We start from the raw sequence: 21710 nt of genomic DNA on the forward strand, positions 1-21710 counted from the left end.
TTTACAAACCGTGCATAACCTTGCGCGGTATATGCGTGAGCGCGTTGTACAAAAATTTTTTTACATAGTCCCCCCCCCCGACGTCCGATTCACCTTCCCCCTGCAGGACCGCTCGCACCCCCACCCCGAAGGACCGCTCGCACGCACCCGCACCCACACCCCCACCACGAAGGACCACTCGCACGCGCTCCCACCCGCACCCGCATCCCCACCCTGAAGGACTGCTCGCACGCACTCCCACCCGCACCCCCACCCTGAAGGACCGCTCGCACGCACTCCTGCCCTCTTGCCCTTTTGCCCCAGCCAACCGCGGCACCCCCGACATGATCGGGGCAAGAGGGAGCTCAAGCCCTCTTGCCCCAGCCAACCGTGGCACCCCCGACACGATCGGGGCAAGAGGGAGCTCAAGCCCTCTTGCCTCCCCCCCCCGACACGATCGGGGCAAAAGGGAGCCCAAGCCCTCTTGCCCCGCCGACTCCCCAACTCCCCGACAATATCGGACCAGGAGGGAGCCCAAACCCTCCTGGCCACGGCGACCCCCTACCCCCACCCCGCACTACATTACGGGCAGGAGGGATCCCAGGCCCTCCTGCCCTCGACGCAAACCCCCTCCCCCCAACGACCGCCCCCCCCAAGAACCTCCGACCGCCCCCCCCAGCTAGCCCGCAACCCCCCTGGCCGACCCCCACTACACCCCCACCCCCTTCCCCTTACCTTTGTGTAGTTGGCAGGACAGACGGGAGCCAAACCCGCCTGTCCGGCAGGCAGCCAACGACGGAATGAGGCCGGATTGGCCCATCCGTCCCAAAGCTCCGCCTACTGGTGGGGCCTAAGGCGCCTGGGCCAATCAGAATAGGCCCGGGAGCCTTAGGTCCCTCCTGGGGGCGGGACCTTGGGCACATGGTTGGGTTGGGCCCATGTGCCTCAGGCCCCACCCCCAGGAGGGACCTAAGGCTCCCGGGCCTATTCTGATTGGCCCAGGCACCTTAGGCCCCACCAGTAGGCGGAGCTTTGGGACGGATGGGCCAATCCGGCCTCATTCCGTCATTGGCTGCCTGCCGGACAGGCAGGTTTGGCTCCCGCCTGTCCGGCCAAGTACACAAAGGTATGGGGAAGGGAGGTGGGGGTGTCGTGGGGGTCGGCCAGGGGGGTCACGGGTCGGCTGGGGGGGTGGTCGGAGGTTCTTGGGGGGGCGGTCGTTGGGGGGGAGGGGGGTTTGCGTCGAGGGCAGGAGGGCCTGGGATCCCTCCTGCCCATAATGTAGTGCGGGGTGGGGGTAGGGGGTCGCCGTGGCCAGGAGGGTTTGGGCTCCCTCCTGGCCCGATATTGTCGGGGAGTTGGGGAGTCGGTAGGGCAAGAGGGCTTGGGCTCCCTTTTACCCGATCGTGTCGGGGGGGGCAAGAGGGCTTGAGCTCCCTCTTGCCCCAATCGTGTCGGGTGTGCCGCGGTTGGCTGGGGCAAGAGGGCTTGAGCTCCCTCTTGCCCCGATCGTGTCGGGGAGTCGGGGAGTCGGCGGGGCAAGAGGGCTTGATGTTAGAAAAAGGGCGAACCACTAGAAGAGGAAGCAGTGCAGGCGCAGGGCTCACGGAAGAGCCAGGACCACCAAGAGAAAGCAGCAGGACACCGGTAGGAGCTTCTACATGATGGGGGGGGGGGTCGGGAGGCTGTAGGGGTGCGAGCAGTCCTTCAGGGTGAGGGTGCGGGTGGAAGTGCGTGCGAGCGGTCCTTCGGGTGGGGGTGCGAGCGGTCCTGCGTTGGGGTGAATCGGACGTCGGGGGGGTATCAGGTTTTCAGGGTGGGGACAGGACTTCAAGGGGGAGAGGAGAGTCGGGGCGGGCGAAAGGAGAGTCGGGCAGCGACAGGAGAGTCGGGCAGCATGCGCGGTATACGGGTGTGCGCAGTATATAAAAATTTCTGCGCGCTATACCCGTGTGCGCGTTTTACACGGGTGCGCGTTATCTACGTGAAAATAAGGTATATATATATATATATATATATATATATATATATATATATATATATATATATATACTAGTCTTTAAGCCCGTTACATTAACGGGTGCTAGAAAGTTTTTACCTCATGCAAAATTGTCATTTCTAAGACATTAACTATTTTTTCTGCAGCCCTCACAGTTAAAGTTTAACATTTTTCCTCTGTCAAAACTGACACATTTCAATCACTATATGAAAAATAAAATCATTTTCCCTACCTTTGTTGTCTGGTGACTTTATTTCTCTGTGCTTTTAACATACCCCCTCTTCTACAAAGCTGTGCTAGAGGCTGCTGCACGGCAACAGCCCCAAAGCCTTTTAAATCTCTATGGGCTTCGGGGCCATTACCATGCGGCAGCAGCTAGCTTGGCTTTGTAGAAGAGAGGGTATGTTTCCAGGGCCTCCTCCATGCTTCTCCTTTAGTCCTCCTTCCCTTCCCCAACCAACATCTATCTATCCCTCCCTCCATGAGTCCAACTTTTCACTCTCTGTTGTCTCCCTCTTCCCCAGTGTAACATTTCTTCTTCCCTCCTTTCTGCCCTCCCCATCCATCTTACCTTATCCACCTCCAACAGTTTCTGCCTCCTGCACACTTTCTCTCTCTGTCATTGCCTCTTCCCTCAATGGCATCCCTCTTTCCCACTCCCCAACCCAACATGCTCTCTCCCCATACACCATCTCACCCTCACCTCCAGCACCTTTCCTTTCCCTCCCTTTCTACCAAGTCCAGCAGCACCTCTTCTCCCTTCCTTTTACCTCATCCCTGTCCAGCAGTACCTCTTCTCCCATGTCCAGCAGCACATCTTCTCCCTTCCTTTTACCTCCCATGTCCAGCAGTACCCCTTCCCTTCTCTCCCTATCCAGCAGTAGCCCTTCTCCATTCCTTTTGCCTCACCCCTTTCCATAGTCTCCCTTTTACCTCCCCCCTGTCCAGCAGTACCCCTTCCTTGCTCCCCTGTCCAGCAGTAGCCCTTCATCCTTCCTTTTACCACGCTCCTGTCCATGTTCTCCATTCCTTTTATCTCCCTCCTGTCCAGCAGTACCCCTTCCCTGGTCCCCCTGACCAGCAGTACCCTTCTCCCTTACCTGCTCCCCATGTCCAGCAGTACCCCTTCTCCCCTGTCCAGCAGCACCTCTTCTCCCTTCCTTTTACCTCCCCCCTGTCCAGCAGTATCCCTTCCTGCTCCCCCTGTCCAGCAGTAGCCCTTCTCCCTTCCTTTTACCTCGTCCCTGTCCCTGCACGGAGGCACAGAGTTTCAAGTGTGCATGCACGCTAAGGGTTTTATTATTATAGATATTTTTGTAGTCAGTCAAACAGTATTAGGTTCCTGTGGTTAGGCAGTCATATTCTATAGCTGCACACACTATTAGGGAGATAGTTTCTCTCCTTTTTATTTATTTCAGTATAAGTTTAGGAAGAAGGAGGAACGGAAAATAAAGCTGGAAGAAAAGCTAAGTGCATGAAGATTAAAGAGAGACTTTTTACAAAGACAGCATATTTACCTGGGTAAAATACCTGTAATGCCCCAATCCAATTACTTGTGAACATGTGGATGGGCATAATCAAAAGGAACGTCTAAGTCCGTTTATGTCCATCTCACAAGTCATTCAAAATAAAAAACAGCTCAAGACACATTTTCGAAAAATACGTCCAACTTTTTTTGTTTCGAAAATCGTCTAATTATACGTCCTGCCGATCTGATCGTCCAAGCCGCTAAATCGTCCATCTTTATACCACATTTTCGTCCAACTTTTTGTCCAAGTCCAAAACACCTAGAACAAGCCCTGTTTGACATGGGAGAGGTCTGCAAAGTGATGGACTGCACACCAAGACATGACACCTTACAGGGGTACCTTACAGGGCACTGCTGTGAACTTCACAAAAAGGGTGCCATGTCTTCTCCTCACTACAGCCCCTTATAGGTTATGGTGAGCCCCCCAAACCACCTCCAGAATCCCCTAGACCCACTTATCTACCACCCCAATAGCCCTTATGGCTGCAGGAGCCACATCTATGCCAGTCAAAAAGGGTTTTAGGGGTGTATAGGGCAGTGCACATGTTTAAGTGTCAATGCAGTGATTATAGGGGCTTATGGGCATGGGTCCTCCTCTCTATGGGTCCCTAACCCACCCCCCCAAGACGACTTAAGCTGCCTCTGTGCTGGACGACTAGGCTTTCCTATGTCAGGCGGCCAGGTGATGATGGTCTAGAGGCTGAATTTTAAAGGTGTGATTAATATTTTTATGGGGGTGGGGAGTTGGTGATCACTGGGGTAGTGTGTGGGGGTCTGTTTTATGTGTTTGCAGTGCTTATCTGGTGAGTTTAGGTGGGTTCTTGTGACTTAGACCATGTTTTACATGGTCTAAGTCACAACGTCCAAGTTCCGTCGATCGTGGGCTGTACAACTTTCGGTTATACATGCTGTACGACTAAGTCTAAGCCAGCCCACATCCCGCACAACTCCTGCCCTCGACACTCCTCCCGGAACACCCCATTTAGCTTTGGTCATTCAGCGGCACTATGAAGGCCTAGGTCGTTTAGAAATACGTCCAAACCCATTTTTAGTATTGGCACTTGGACGTTTTTGAGAAATGTTCGTCCAAGTGCCGACTTAGGCCGGTTTTTGGACGTATTTATCTTTCGATTATGAGCCCATTAGTACTTTTAATACCGGTGATAAGCTTATTGAAATTCTTACCTCAGAATTGTAATTGGAAATAGGAATACTGGATCCAGTTAGTTGGGTAAATAGGAGACAAATGTACACAGATTTAACTTGTTGAACTTCTTATATTGGTTTTAAAGGGTTTTAAAATATTTTATTTGAGAAAACTGCAAAGAATCTTTTGCAATTTAAAAAGAAAAAAAAACATTTGTGCTATTTGTAACATTGAGTCTGATTCTCAATTAATTTCAAATTTCACCCCAGTCAGGTTCTTCTTGACAAATAACTCAGTCAAAATTTGATTGGTGCATTTCTCTGTTCAGACCTCATTTGTACACTGTATCTGTTTTCATATCAAGCAGCATCATGGGGCAAAGATCTAGAACAATTGCTTCAGATTACTGATATTTATGGGGAATTTAGGAGACATCTAAAAACATAACTGTTCGTGAAGTACTTAGGTAGCTGATCTGCAAAATTTTTTATTATGCAACAACAAGATCTTTTTAGGGTTTTAGTTATTGGCTTTTAACTTCTTTACTTTTATTTAATTTGTTGTATTTTTAACTATTGTAAACCGCATAGGGGGGAGGTAAAAGGAAGGGAGAAAGACTACTGCTGGACAGGGGAGCAGGGAATGGGTGCTGCTGGACAGGGGGAGATTAAAGAAAGGGAGAAGGGCTACTGCTGGACAGGGGACACAGGGAAGGGGTGCTGTTGCACAGGAGGACAGGGGGAGCAGGGAAGGGGTGCTGCTGGACAGGGGGAGGTAAAAGTAAGGGAGAAGGGCTACTGCTGGACAGGGGGAGCAGGAAGCAAAGAAAGAAAGAAAGGCCTCAGCGCCCCATTGTGCTAAAAGTTTACACATCTATTCTAGCACCCGTTAATATAAAAGGCTTAAACACTAGTGCTTATATAATATAGTTGTATGAGAGAGAGTGAAGCTTAAGTTCTCTAGACAGGGAAATATATATATTTATATATTTGTAGTCAGTCAAACAGTGGTTAGGCAGGCATATTCTATAGCTGCACACACTATTAGGGAGATAGTTTTTCTCCTTTTTATTTATTTCTGTATAAGTTTAGGAAGAAGAACAAGTGTAAGTATACAAGAAAGAAGGAGGAACGGAAAATAAAGCTGGAAGAAAAGCTAAGTGCATGAAGAATAAAGAGAGACTTTTTACAAAGGCAGTATATTTATCTGGGTAACGCCCCAATCCAATTACTTGTGAACATACAGTACTTTTAATATTGGTGCTAAGCTTATTGAAATTCTTACCTCAGAATTGTAAATGGAAATAGGAATATTGGATCCAGTTAGTTGGGTAAATAGGAGACAAATGTACACAGATTTAACTTGTTGAACTTCTTAAATTGGTTTTAAAGGGTTTTAAAATATTTTATTTGAGTAAACTGCAATTAAAGAATCTTTTGCAATTTAAAAAGAAAAAAAAAACATTTGTGCTATTTGTAACATTGAGTCTGATTCTCAATTAATTTCAAATTTCACCCCAGTCAGGTTCTTCTTGACAAATAACTCAGTCAAAATTTGATTGGTGCATTTCTCTGTTCAGACCTCATTTGTACACTGTCCATCTAGCCTGAGATAACTTGGCTATGCGACTAATTAAGAATAAAGTAAGGCTTGTGTTACAGAATTACAGACTGAAGCTGGTTATATTACAGTGCAGGTTTTCTTCTTTTGCCAACCAATAAGCTGCAGAGACAGAACCAATAGCTTATGAGACATCAACCTTCAGTGCTGGTTTTCCCTACAGCCTATCTAATATAATAAAACCCTAAGCCGTGCATGCGTACTCCCACTGCGTGTGCCTGTTTTCCGTGAGCTGTAGGGACCCGCAGATAGGAGTGCGCATGCGTGCTTAGGGTTCTGTTTTTCATCCTGTTTTTCGGTCTGGCCTGCTCCCTGCTCGCCTTGCTGTATTGTATTTTTTAGTTGGAAGACGCAGCGGTGGCTCATCTCATGATCCCCGCCTGCGTCAGACTTCCGACACAGGTGGGGATCATGAGAGGAGCCGCCGCCGCATCTTTCAACTAAAAAATACAATACGGCAAGGCGAGCAGGGAGCAGGCCAAACCGAAGCTCTGACTTGAACTGCCAGTTGTCTGGCTCCCTTGCCGGAGTTATTTTTCAGTTTAAAGGTGCCGCGGCGGCTCCTGTCACGAGCCGCACCTGCTACAGAGAAGACTTCTAATGCAGGTGGGGATCATTAGAGGAGCCGCCGCGGCTCCTTTAAACTGAAAAATAACTCCGGCAAGGGAGTCGGCCAGATCACCACGGCAGCCAATCCCCCCCTCCCGCCCTCTCTGTCTGCCGAAAAAACAACAAAAACCCCAATAATCGCTGGCATGTAGGGGGAAAGGGGAGCTTGCAACAACAAAAACTCCCGATGCCCACGACTGTGAACCCCCCCCCAAAGTAAACTCCCCTGGAGCAAGGGGGGAGAGGGAGATTATTCCCATCTGTCCAAAGAAGGAACCGGCAGGTTAGACGATTAGCTGGGGGCAGGAGCAAGGGAATCAATCATGAGATGAGGGTGGAGGACAAGGAGGAGAATGATAGTTGGGTGGAGGCGGAAAGAGATGCCTGAATGGGAGTTGGGGCCTGGGTTAGTGAGGAGAAGAGAGACATGGGATAGCTACTAGAGAGAGAGTCTTTGGGCTGGTGAGAGAAGCAGGCATTTGGAGTGCAGGTAGGAGAGAGAGAGTGCATGGATGTGGTGGCCCACCACCACCTCAGTGAACGAGAGCTAAAGGAACCCCTCCCCCGCCAGGAGTGTGCAGGCAACTGACCACAGCTGGATTGAGGAAAGGGCAAGGGATCCCTTAGCTGGCATCACTGGAAGGCGGCTTCAGTGAGGGTCTGGGTAGGGAGAGCGACAGAAAGAAAAAAAGATAGAAAGAAAGAAAGAAAGAAAAAAAGATAGACAGCGGGAGGGAGAAAGAAAGATAGAAAGAAATAAAGAAAGATAGACAGGGCAGGGAGAGAGACAGAAAGAAAAAAGATAGACGGAGCAGGGAGAGAGAAAGAAAGAAGGGAAGAAAGAGACAGGGGGACAGGAGAAAGACAGACAGACATCTATTCTAGCACCCGTTAATGTAACGGGCTTAAACACTAGTTGGCTAGATAAGCTTCCTTTGGAATGTCTGACCAATGTGCTGCTGCTATCTTTGTATCAGTTTTCATGCCTTCCCCAGCTTGCATTAATTGTGTTCTCCCTTTTACATTCAATATGGCTTCTCTAAGCCTCTCTTTCCCTCACAACCCCATAGCTACATTACAGGTTTTCTTTCTCAGCCAGCCAATAACCTGTAGAGGAGACAAGACCAATCAAGAACATAGGAATAGCCTTACTGGATCAGACCAATGGTCCATCTAGACCAGTATCCCATCCTCACAGAGTACCTAGCAAAAACCCAATTAGTAGTAGCAATCCATGCTACCATCCCATGTCTGTCTCAACAGCAGACTTTGGACTTTTCCTCCAGGAATGTGTCCAAACCATTTTTTAAAACAAGCTACATTAACTGCTCTTACCACATCCTCTGGCAACATGTTCCAGAGCTTATCTATTCTCCGAGTGAAAAAAATATTTCCTCCTATTGGTTTTAAAAGTATTACTCTGTAACTTAATTGAGTGTCCCCTAGTCTTTGTAAAAAATTGATCCATTTGTACCCATTCTACACCACTCAGGATTTTGTAGACTTCAATCATATCTCCCCTTAGCCATCTCTTTTTCAAGCTGAAGAATCCTAACCTTTTTAGTCTTTCCTCATACAAGAGGATTTCCATCGCCTTTATCGTCTTGGTCGCTCTTCTTGGTCACCTATTGCTAAGTAAGCTTCCTTAGGAATGTCTGACCAATGGGCTGCAGGGGAGGGGGAGGCAGGAGCAGTAGCTATAGAGACAATGCCTCAGCAACCTTGAGTCCTGTTGTTCTATTGGCTGTTTTCAAGATCATAGTCAGAACTTGCTTACTTCATATCCTAATATTGTATCCTATTATATCTGATTGTATCTTTAACTTAACTTTAACCTTTTTAAAAATCAGCTTCACCTCAAATCCCTTTTTGGCAACTCATTCCACCAATATGGGGGAATAAAGGAGGAGGGAACAGGGAAGGTGAAAGGAGATGTTATGGAATGGTAAAACTATGTCAATTTTTTCACATTCACTGTAAATAATTATTCACTGGATCATTGAAATTTGCATAGATTAAAAAAAAAATTGTAAATGATCTAGAACATTTTATTGGTTTACTGGGTAGAACTAAAGATCTGTCAAGTCCATACTGTATTTCTAACAGTGACAATCCAGAATCCTAAAAAGTAGATACATTTCATGCTGCTTACTCTAGTTCCCAGTTTTGTTTGATCCACTTGTGATCAAACAGCATTAATACATTTTCTGTTATCTGCACTTGTTTTATTTCCCCACCATAAAGTAGTGCAATTAAAAATGGGCTACATATATCACTCAAAAACACAGATAGAATAATCTGGATACTTAGCACAGTCCATAGATCTGATTTCAATTGTTGGAACCTTCAAAAATCCCATTAGAGGTCTCTGTTTTGTAATAGATGTATCATGGGAATTCACACTTCTCTTTCTATAGCAAACACTAATATGAAGTTTATTTATTTTTATTATTATTTTTATAGTTTATTCAGTTATTACAACAAATAACAACTTCAGGTAATTACAAAAAAAGGTACAGAATAAAAACAACAACCTTAAAAGTATATATCAAGTCCACATTATTAGGGCTGATTATCTCCTGAAGGAGTCCCACAATTGAAAAGAAAATAAGTAAATCATAAATATCATAAACTTCTCATGTCAGGCAAAAAATATATTTTAAATGACTAATATGAAGTTTATTTGCCTTGATATAGCTAGATGACTTAGCGGTAGTTCTGTGAGACTACCACTAGGGGTTAGTAGTACCATTTTGGATCCCAGCACCAGCAGGGCAGGAGTGACTGGATATTGATTCTGCCTACTCATATCCAACCAGGCATTTTTGAAAGTTCAGATGAGGAGGAGCCATGGGGTGTAACCATTTGGGATGGGGGCATACCTTGGAGGCAGTGGCATTGTAAGGAGGAGGATGGGGGGCAGTCCACCCTGGGCACCATCTTGGTGAGGGTGAAGGCACCCATCCTCTTTCCACCCCCTGCTCCTTCCCTGCCCACCATCTGCCCTAGCCCCACTGCCATGCATGCACGTCACTTCCCTCCCTCGCACCTGCTGTCATGCCAGAATCGGCTCTTCCTTTGTCGTCACTTCCTGGACCAATGCCTAGGAACTGACGTCAGAGGAAGAGCTGATGCTGGTGCAACAGTAGGTTTGGGGTTGCTGCTCCTACTAGGAATGTTACAGAAGTATGGGGGAAAGGAAGCAGCACGTGTGCCAGCAGGAAGGGGCAGGGAAGGAGTGTGTGGATGTGAGGAGCAGAGAAGAGGGTGGAGGAGGAGCACCACTGCCTTGGGTGCCTCTCACCCTCACTACACCACTGCTTGGAGTGATTTGTCTTGGGTCGTACTATTGGGGAGGGGGGGACCTTTATTGGAGGGGACCAGCTGTATAACAGATGCTGCCCCTTTTAGATACAGTCTAGAACGGGGGTCGGCAACCTGCGGCTCCAGAGCCGCATGCGGCTCTTTTCCACCTTTGCTGCGGCTCCGGTAGTGTGTCACGCAGGCACTTACAAGTCCGGCGTCGCGGCGGGAAATAGCCATGCTGAGCAGTGAGCTCAGCACATACACAGATGAAAGCCTTGCTTGCTGATTGGTCCGGCGGCCCCGCCCCGCCGTGCCGCCGGACCAATCAGCAAGCAAGGCTTTCATCTGTGTAGTGCTGAGCTCACTGCTCAGCATGGCTATTTCCCGCCGCGACGCTGGACTTGTAAGGTGCCTGAAAAAGAAATCATCCTGGCCGGGGCCGGTGTCATGCTCCGGAGATCTACAGCCTTCCTATCTCCCTCTCCCTTCTACCTGCTTCCAGCCACATCCCCTGCTCCGCGGCTCTCTTCGGCAACTCAGCAGCAGCGATCGACACAAGCTTCTGACGTCGGGGCCTACCCTCTGCGAGTCCCGCTTGTTTCAACTTCCTTTTTCCACAAAGGCGGGACTCGTAGAGGGAAGGCCTCGATGTCGGCAGCTTGTCTTGATCACCGCTGCTGACAAGTTTCTGAAGAGAGCCGCGGAGCAGGGGGGTGTTGCCAGGTGCAGGTAGAAGGGAGAGGGCCAGATGCAGGACTCGTGGGTGAGGGAGGGAAGAGAGAAAGAAAGAGAGAGGGGAGGGAAACAAAAGGAAATATTTCATACTGGGCTGGGCCGGAGTGGAGGGAGGGTGGAAAGATTCTAGCTACAGGGTGCAGTAACAAAGGAAAAGGGGGGAAAGCTGAAAATGGAGATAGTGACACAAAGAAGAGAAAGGGTAAGCAGGACCTACTGAATAAGGATAGAGATACAGAGGGGACATGAAGAGGAGGTGAAATAGAGACATAGAAGTAATGCTGAAAAAGTGGGGGGGGGGGGAGATAAAGACAGTGAAAGGGCAAATGGTGAACATGGCGTAAAGATAAGGACAGAGACAAATGAAGATTCTGAAAAAGTGGTGAGATAGGGATATAGGTGAGATGGACACAAAGAAGGGTGATGCTGGAAAATAGGTGGAATGATAATTCTGACAGACACAGAAGGGAAATGCTGGATCAAGGAGAGATGGGGCTCAGGCTGGATGGAATGAGGAGAAATGCCTTGTTGGCCCGGAACTTCCTCTCCTACGTCAGAATTGACGTCAGGGAGCGGAATGCTGGTCAGCGCAACACTTCTGCAGGGAAAGCTTGGGACGGCGGTGGCTTGGGGGCTGTTCCCCGATTGCGGTGGCAGCAAACCGAGTGGCTTGGGGGACGGCACGGAGACAGAAAGAAGGGGGAACAGGGAGACAGAAAGAAAAAGTTGGGGGAGAGAATGAGGTCTGGAGGAGAGGAAACATACAGGAGGCTGAAAGAAAGGAAGAAAGATTGGATGCACAGTCAGAAGAAGAAAGTGCAACCAGAGACTCATGAAATCACCAAATAGCAAAGGTAGGAAAAATGATTTTATTTTCAATTTAGTGATCCTGTATATAGCATTAAGATAAGAAACAATATATGCAGTGTTAGATTTGTTTTATAATGGTTTTGCGGCTCCAAGTTTTTTTTTCTTTTCGAAAACAGGTCCAAGTGGCTCTTTATGTCTTAAAGGTTGCAGACCCCTGGTCTAGAAGCATAAAGACAGGGATTGTCAGCTTGATGCTCCTGGGCTGATGAATGAACACTGTTTGCGAGGTGGTTCACTAGCAGCTCTTGTTGTAAAAGTTCCACTTTTACTGCACCTTAATACCTTCCAACTTTCATCTTCTATCACAGCTTCTGGGTTGGACATGAGTGGATAAGGCCCATTCCAAAAGTTTCAGTGAAATGTTACTGAACACTGGGTTTGCCTGCCGATCTTGTGTACCACGATTTACTTCAGCTTTCTGTCAGCATAAGTCTTCGTCTCCAAAGTTGAGTTCAGGCAGTGGCGTAGTAAAGGGGGGGGGTCTTAGTTGGGGCGCAGACACCTGTCCTCCTCTCCACTCCCCACCTCTTCACAACCCCTCGCCCCTCCCCCCCCCCATCGTGCACATGCACCCTTTCCCTTCCCTTTGTACCTCTTTAATTTTCCCAGCACGAGCAGCATCATGAACTTGCTGCTCACATTAGTGTCGGCACTGTCTGACGCCACTTCTGGGACCCACTCCTAGAAAGTGACGTCAGAGGGAGAGCAGACATGAAGTGGGCAGCAAGTTCATGATGCTGCTCATGTCAGGAAAATAAAGAGACACGGGAGAAGGGTAGGACATGCATGCAGCGAGGGAGGGGTTGGGAAAAAGCGGGAGGCAGAGAAGAGTGGGGGGGAGGGGTACCACCACCCCAGGCACCACTCACCCTCACTACAGCACTGGATGCAGGAATCCATGCTAAGCATTATTCCACAAAGGATGCTCAACTCGAAGTACCCTTCATAGAATAGTGCTTAGTGTAGATTTTAACCAGTGCTCAGTGGCATAGTGCGGTAAGGAGGAGCTTCTGCGGTGGTGCCCTGCATCACTGTGTCATGCACCCCCAAAATCTTCCACATTGTGTGTGTATCCCACACATGCCTCTTCAAAATCATCGGTGGCAGCAAACAGCATCTCCGAGCAGCTGCTCGTGCCAGCCTCAGCTCTTACTCTGATGTCATTTCCTGGCTGCGGGACCAGGAAATGATGTCAGAGGAAGAGCTACAGCCCGTGCAAGCAGCAACTAGGAGACACTGCACAATGCCGCTGAAGATTTTGAAGAGCTGGGTGGGTGGAGAGGAGGAGAGGTATCGGTGCCCCCTCTAACATGGTGCTCAGGAACAGGTACTGAGTGTTAAAGGAGTGTGGCGCTGTGGTTAGAGTAACAATCTCAGCATCCTGAGATTGTGGGTTCAAATCCTGCAGTGCTCCTTGTGACCCTTGGCAAATCATTTAATTGTCCACTTCCCCAGGTACATTAGATAGACTGTGAGCCTGCTGGGATAGATAGGGAGAAATGCTTGAGGAGCTCAATGTAAACTGCTTAGGCTCTAGACCACAGGTGTCGAAGTCGGTCCTCGAGGGCCGCAATCCAGTCGGGTTTTCAGAATTTCCCCAATGAATATGCACTGAAAGCAGTGCATGCACATAGATCTCATGCATATTCATTGGGGAAATCTTGAAAACCCGACTGGATTGCGGCCCTCGAGGATCGACTTTGACACCCCTGCTCTAGACAGTATATAAATACTAAAATAAATAAATAGTACGAACACCTTCAACAGGTGCTACATTAACACACCCCCCCCACACACACACACACACACACGCTAGCATTTTTAGCGCTGGTCATGGTGGTAACAGCTCAGACATTCATAGAATTCCTATGAGCGTCATTGCTGTTACCGTGCTATGGTTTTGTAAAAAAAAAAAAAGAAAGGGGGTTATAAATTTGCAGCTAAGGTGTGGTAAACATAAGAACATAAGCAATGCCTCTGCTGGGTCAGACCTGAGGTCCATCATGCCCAGCAGTCCGCTCTCGTGGTAGCCCAACAGGTCCAGGACCTGTGCAGTAATCCTCTATCTATACTCCTCTATCCCCTTTTCCAGTAGGTAATTGTCCAATCCTTTCTTAAACCCCATTACCGTACTCTGCCCTATTACGTCCTCTGGAAGCGCATTCCAGGTGTCCACCACACGTTGGGTAAAGAAGAACTTCCTAGCATTCGTTTTGAATCTGTCCCCTTTCAACTTTTCCGAGTGCCCTCTTGGTTCTTTTATTTTTTGAAAGTTTGAAGAATCTGTCTCTCTCCACTTTCTCTATGCCCTTCATGATCTTGTAAGTTTCTATCATATCCCCTCTAAGTCTCCTCTTCTCCAGAGAAAAGAGACCCAATTTCTCCAATCTCTCGGCATATGAAAGGTTTTCCATACCTTTTATCAGACGTGTCGCTCTCCTCTGAACCCTTTCGAGTAACGCCATATCCTTCTTAAGGTACGGCGACCAAAATTGGATGCAGTACTCCAGATGTGGACGCACCATCGCCCGATACAACGGCAGGATATCTTTTTTCGTTCTGGTTGCAATACCCTTCTTGATTATACCAAGCATTCTATTCGCTCTCTTAGCGGCCGCCGCGCACTGTGCCGTCAGCTTCATTGTCATGTCCACCATTACCCCCAAGTCCCTTTCCTGTGTACTCTCATTCAATAATATCCCTCCCATCGTATAGTTGTACCTCTGGTTTCTGCTTCCCATATGTAATACTTTACATTTCTCAACGTTGAACTTCATCTGCCACCTCGTCGCCTATTCCCCTAGCTTGTTCAAGTCCCTTTGCAATTTTTCGCAGTCCTCTATAGTCCGAGCACCACTAAATAGTTTGGTGTCGTCTGCAAATTTTATTATCTCACACTTTCTCCCTGTTTCTAGATCATTTATGAATATATTAAATAACAGCGGCCCGAGCCCTGAGCCCTGCGGGACACCACTCATGACCCTCCTCCAGTCCGAGTAGTGGCCTTTCACTCCTACCCTCTGCTTCCTACCTTCTAACCAGTTTCTGATCCATCTATGAACATCTATGTACATCTCCTTCCACCCCATGGTTCTTCAGTTTCCAGAGTAGACGTCATGGGGCACCTTGTCAAAGGCTTTTTGGAAATCTAGATATATGATGTCTATGGGGTCTCCTCTGTCCATTTGTTTGTTAACTTCCTCGAAGAAGTGTAATAAGTTCGTTAGGTACGATCTCCCCTTGCAGAAACCATGTTGGCTGGTTATCAGAAGTTCGTTCCTTTTGAAATGTTCATCGATGTTTTCTTTTATCAGAGCTTCCGCCATTTTTCCCGGAACCGAGGTCAGACTCACCGGTCTGTAGTTTCTAGATTTAAGGGCCCTTTTGCTAAAATATGGCAAAATTTGTAATTGCTACAGATTAATGCAAGATTTTACCACACCATAGCTGCAAATTTACCCATAAGTTGAAAGCAATACACATAATATTTTAATTGTGTCAGTTGAGTCTTGGCATGATGCTGCCAACTTTGACTATTTTAGCCAAGAAATATATTTGCCTCATTTTTTCTCAGGTTATTTTTCACTTAAAAAATAATCACGCATATGAGGGGCCGCTGAAAAGTTCTCAGCCCATCCAACAAAGTTGGTGGGGTCGCCATCAAGAGCTTATCCCCTCTTTTACTAAGATGTGCTAACCAATTAGCGCACACTAATCGAATTAGCGTGCACTAAATGCTAACACGTCCATAGACTAACATGCACGTGTTAGCGTTTAGTGCACACTAAATCGATTAGCATGCGCTAATTGGTTAGCGCACCTTAGTAAAAGAGGGCCTTAGTCCAGCGATTTTCCACTTTTTTTGTTCCGTATTTTTCCTCTGGAAACTGCAACTTTGTTGGTTAGGCTGAGAACTTTTTAGTGGCCCCCTCATATCGCCGTTATATACAACTTACAGAGGTGAACATTATGATCTATAATGCACAATATTTACCTACAAATTTGAGAGGTGGAATTTTAGGAAGTATCCAGCTGGTGTTTATGTAATTTTCCCCCCCCCTCCCCCTCCCAGTTTTGGACACTTTCTATTCAGTTTAGGTGGTCAAATATTGTAAAATATTGAGAATAGAGACCAGTCTCATGATTTTACAAATAACACTGGCCAACACTCATTTTGCTGCCTCCAATGTTAGACCTGTTTCTGGGTATATTTGACCTGTTGATTCCAAACATGGCACCAGTTTTCTCCTATCAGCTCTAGTCTTTGAGATGCAGAACATGTGTCATATACCACTTTTCACTCTGCTTGCCCATTAAAAAATCAGGATATTTTAATGTAGTGTTTAAGGGCTCCTTTTACGAAGCCGCGTTAGCGACTTTATCGCACGCAACTTTTTAGCACGTGCTAACCCCCGCGCTAGCTGAAAAACTACCGCCTGCTCAAGAGGAGGTGGTAGCGGCTAGCACGGCTGGCAAATTAGCACGCGCTATTACACACGTTAAACCGCTAACAAGGCTTCGTAAAAGGAGCCCTAAATTAATAACTTTTAAGCATAAAGGAAACATATTAAAAATTAAAAGAAAAGTATACAACATGAAACTCTACTTATTTTATACCAAAAGCACACGTTTATAATACAAATCTTCCAGTCATTTGACACACAGGATACTCCTTTTGTAAGATTTTCGGGAGTGGGATCTGCCAGGACAATCCCGCATAAGATTCCAACAATAGTCTGCCATTATGTGTGCATCTCTTCTTCCTTGGTATCTGGCTTCCATTGTTTTTATGTCTTGGTGAAATGATATGAGTGGGACTATACGATCATAACTATTACACAGTTAAGTTACTTGCCTTTTACATCTAATGTTTTGGATGTAAAACTGCAGTTGGAAATATGTAAATACTCTCAGTATATCTGCTAACTTGTACTCAAAAACACAAACCAGGTAACAGAAGACAAAGTTGAAAAACCTATTATAATTTAAATCTATGTGCAACTGTTTTAAACAGATCAGATTGAGAAACCTTTGAAATACAAATTTATGTAGTCTAAGGTAACTATGTTTACCATCTAAATTTTAGCACATAATTATGTAATATAACAGAACAAAGGCAATTTTGTCATTTGAGCTTTACATTTTTTTTTTAATTCTTTATTTTCATTTTATAGTATTGACATAATATTAGTCAAAACAAGAAAATAATACAACTCAGTTCAAACATTAAAATGAGACAATAGGTAATAATGAACATATACAATTGAAATACAAGAACAAAACAAAATTTTTTCTTTCTCATACAGCAAAAACATTAGACCCAAAGTGAATTTTTACTGTTTGTATCATTAGACCTCAATCAAGGGGGGAGAAAGCTTTATAGTGGCTGAAATCATTATCAAATAATACAAAGAAAATGAAAGATGGTAGCAGGAGAGTACAAAAACCAAAAACCTTATACTTGAGCAGGTTGAGACTGAAATTTTCTCAAGAATTTTAAGTTTGCTCTTTAGCAGAAATAAATTTTATCAACTGCTGAGGTTCAAAGAAAATAAATCTATTCCCTTGATAGGTCATTACACATTTACAGGGGAATCTGAGTACAAACGTCACACCTAATTGCAGAACCCTTGGTCTCAAAATTAGAAATTGTTTTCTTCTCTTTTGGGTCATTCGTGACATGTCTGGATACATTCTCACTGTTTTAGTCATAAATGGTACATCTTTAAACTTAAAAAACAATTTAAGCATCCATTCCCTGTCAGCATCTATAGCAAATTGTACAAGTAGCGTAGCAGTTGCCGGTACCTCTTCACCTGACCTCTCCAGGAAATTTGTCAAATCCAAACTATCAGCAGACAGATTCTGCTGGTTTGGTTTTTGAACAGATGCTCTGGTTGGTAAATAATATATTTTAGTGAGAGGCGGATAGGAGGTTTCGGGAACTTTCAAAACTTCTTTCAAATACTTTTTAAATGTATCCTGTGCTGAGATGAGTGGTAATTTTGGAAAGTTAATAATCCAAAGATTACTTCTTCTAGTCATATTTTCCAACATTTCCACCTTAAAATTAAGGTTTCCACTATCTCTTACCCAGACCAAAGCCTGGGACTCCACTGTTTTTATTCTAGTTTCATGTCCATCCACTTTATTCTCAATGCTGGATATCCTGTTTTTCATTTCCAAATTTTCAGACACAACAGAGGTATAACGTGTAGTAAGTTGCTGCATTTGAGTTCCCAAAGAGATTTGCAAACTAGATATTGCTTCCCAAATTGTCTCCATATTGAAAACCTTGGGCCTCTGCATTGGTATCAGTTCAGTACCCAGAACCTCTGATGAAAAAGTACCTGGAACTTCAGCAGGCGATGAAGTCAGTGTCAGGAAATCCTGAGGCAGTTTCTGTTCCAACTCCTCCGAATGCACAGATGGTTGATTTGGCTTCACCCCTCCTCCTGCTGGGCCGACTCCCGATCTCAGCAGGTCTGGAGAGCAAACACCCCGAGGCATTTCCTCCACCATCGACTGGCCAAACGCCCCCGAACTGCTCGGAGGACTTAGCTCTTTCATAGACCGGTCAAACGCCCCCGGGCGACTCGGAGGACTCCGCTCTTCCGGAGTTAAAGATGTTGCCTCGAGGGAGAGCTGTAACGCTTCAGCCAGCGTGTCTCTCCCAGCCGAGAAAGCCTCCGGCTGTGTTGGCGTCCCTCGCTGAAGAAAGGCGTCCATCGGGCCCGTTGCTGCTGGCAAAGATTCGTCGGGAAAAACCTGAAGTTTGGACTTTCGCTTCACCATTTCAAAGGTAACAGCAGTCCGGGATCATCCGTGGCATCTAGCTCCAGCCACCCGCGGCCATCTTCCTTAAGCCACTCCCCCTGAGCTTTACATTTTTATGCTAGTGTGCATTATAGGAAAGGAAGCAGACGAATAGTTGTGAAACAAAGGTCTTCACAGTAAAACTTTGGATTGCAAGTAAGTTGGTTTGCAAGTGTTTTGCAAGACAAGCAAAACATTTGATTTAATTTTAACTTGATATATAAGCAATGGCTTGCAATACAAGTATATACAGTATACACATATCACAACTGAGCCGATGGTTCTTCTCTCTCTGACGCTGCAGGAGTGTAGTGACTGTTCTAAATGAGCAATGTCTTGCAATACGAGTACGAATTGTATTTTGTATTAAAGTTTTTGGGTTGTGGAACGAATCGTCTAAGTTTCCATTATTTCCTATGGGGAAATTCTCTTTGATATACGAGTGCTTTGGTTTACAAGCATGCTTCTGGAACAAATTATGCTCGCAAACCAAGGTTTTACTCTATACACAAAAAAGAGGGTAATTTAAAAACATAATTTTCCCATTTAAAAAAAGAAAGCTTATTATGACATCCAGATTCTGCAGAAGAGATCTTTTAAATAACGGTAAAAAAATTAATAAATTCAACCATATCTAAGAAATTGGAGCTGATGCGGTCTATCCAATGCAATTTTCTGAATCATCACCTCAAATAACCCCAGGAACAGATCAAAAAACCCAAGACACCATGAATGGTTTGTTTTTTTATTATTTTTGGCCTGTATAATTCTTAACAGGATGGAAAATGTTTATTGCTATTCGGAGGTTGAACTTGGATGACGGAAACTGTCACAAAACCCAGAGACACCATAAAAGACTTGATTTATGAAAGCTTTTTTCACTCTGTCTCTGGGGAGAAAAGGTGAAGTAATATAGTATAGCTTTACTGAGAACAGTCTATGAAAACAGTATCAGATTTTTTTTCAACCTTTCTGCACACACAAACATTGTTTCCCTTAACAACAAGATAGCTTTCTAAAACCAGTTCCACCTGCCTCTTGCTGAAACCCACTCTGAGATCAGCTGAGAACTCATTCAGTCTTATTTGGCTTCTATTCTTTGGAATGGTTCCTGTTAAGAAGTCATTAAATATTGCCATGCAAAATGAAACTTGCCCTCCAGTCTCACATATTAATTCATGAAGACTGAAGTGTAGAAATACAGCAGGCCTGATTAAAATACATTGTGAAAATATATCAGGAGTCTACTGAAAATCTTAACTGAAACATTGCTTAGAAACTATTTGGAAACTTTCTTCCTCCTGTTTGAGCCTGGCAGGCAGAGGTGTACTTTGCTTGGTTGCTACACAGGGCAGAGTACCCCTCCAGGTTCATTACTCCCTCCCCCAAGCAGTATACCTGATTATATTATTGATCACTTTAAATTTACTGACAGAAAATGTTTTTCTCTGCATTTTAAATTTATTAGGAGTGTGTGGCACAGTGGTTGGATCTACAGCCTCAGCACCCTGGGGTTGTGGGTTCAAACCCCGCGCTGCTCCTTGTGACCCTGGGCAAGTCACTTAATCCTCCATAGCCCCAGGTACGTTAGATAGATTGTGAGCCCACCGGAACAGAGAAGGAAAAATGCTTGAGTACCTGATTGTAAAAACCACTTAGATAAGCTTGATAGGCGGTATATAAAAATCCTAATAAACTTGAAAAAAAAAATCCTAATTTACATTTCCTACTGTAGAAGGTTGCATATACAAAAGATTTTTCCATAGAATCTTATCTTTCATGCTAGATCATGGGATAAACCCTTTTCTGTCCTGATAACAAACTCTTACTCCTATCTTTCCTTTAGAAAAATGCTATAGACATAGACGCTTTAACAAATTCTTCTGAATGTGGTTATAATATACTGTCCTTGTACAGTTTCTTGATTGTTAACCGCGTTGAACTGAGAGGTTACTGCGGTATATAAGTAATTTGAAAGTTTATACTAAAAAGTTATTGTGCTGCTTTTTCTACCCGTCCTTCTTACCTTCTACCTGTCCTCCTTACCTTCTTTCAGCAGCTCCGCATCATATTATTAACTGGCTCCCTAACCTGCTAAATAGTTTCTTAAACCATAGAAATGGGTAAAATAGCCTTAACCCCTATATCGAAAACAGCCCAAGCAGACTTCTCCATAGCATCCAACTACAGACCGATTGCTGTCATTCCGATCCTCACTAAAATCCTTGAGTCCCACATCAGCAAGCAGCTAGCCTCATACATAGAGCAACACTCCTGCCTTCATACATCCCAATATGGCTTCCAAAAACGGCACAGCACCGAGCTCCTCCTCCTCCTCTCTTTAATCACTAAAATCAAACAATTGCTAAGCTTGGGTCATCAGGCCATTTTACTTCAATTTGATATCTCCACAGCCTTCGACTCAATGGACCACCAATTACTACTAATCAAACTTTCGGAAATCGGAATAACGGGCACTGTACTGAAATGGTTCGCAGACTTCCTACAAAATCGTGAATACATGGTCAAAGGCAAGAATCATACTCCAACCCTTGGAAGGCATTTTATAGCGTCCCACAATAATAATAATAATAATAATAACTTTATTTTTATATACCGCCAGCTATCTTGCGACTTCTAGGCGGTTTACAGTAAAAGAGATTGTGAATACAATAAAAGAAAAAGTAAATACAATAAAGAGAAGCTTTACGTACAATGAATTAAGGAGTTTAGCAGTGTACATCTCAATACAATAAAGAGAAACTTTACGTACAATGAATTAAAGAGTATAGCAGTATAATTCTCGTACAATGAATTAAAGAGTAAAGCAGTCTACATCTGATAATATTAATAATGTTAACAACAGTTTGTGTGTTGCAAGGCCCGGAAGTGCCAAGCTGTTTGCTCAAAAGTAGAAGTATTCCGTGACTTGAATAGAGTGTTCGTAGTTAGTGATTAGGGGTTGGGGTTAACAGTTTGCAAGTTTAGTTATGTGATGATGTTACGAGGGGGGTTGATGTTCCGGTTCGTTGCCTAGGTGTTTCAAGAATAGGTAAGTTTTTAGGTGTTTCCTGAATTCTTCATAATTGTTTGTGTGTGCA

The 21710-nt window shown here is 45.2% G+C and overlaps 1 protein-coding gene across 1 annotated transcript in view; it reads left to right on the plus strand.

The window, feature by feature from the left end:
* The window catches only part of LOC117362871 (sodium/hydrogen exchanger 2-like), a 146315-nt gene that overhangs the window by 17272 nt on the left and 107333 nt on the right, over positions 1-21710 (plus strand). The gene's annotated exons all lie outside the window — the stretch shown is intronic.

This window comes from Geotrypetes seraphini, chromosome 6 (assembly GCF_902459505.1).
Source record: "Geotrypetes seraphini chromosome 6, aGeoSer1.1, whole genome shotgun sequence".
In the NCBI taxonomy this organism is placed as follows: domain Eukaryota; kingdom Metazoa; phylum Chordata; class Amphibia; order Gymnophiona; family Dermophiidae; genus Geotrypetes; species Geotrypetes seraphini.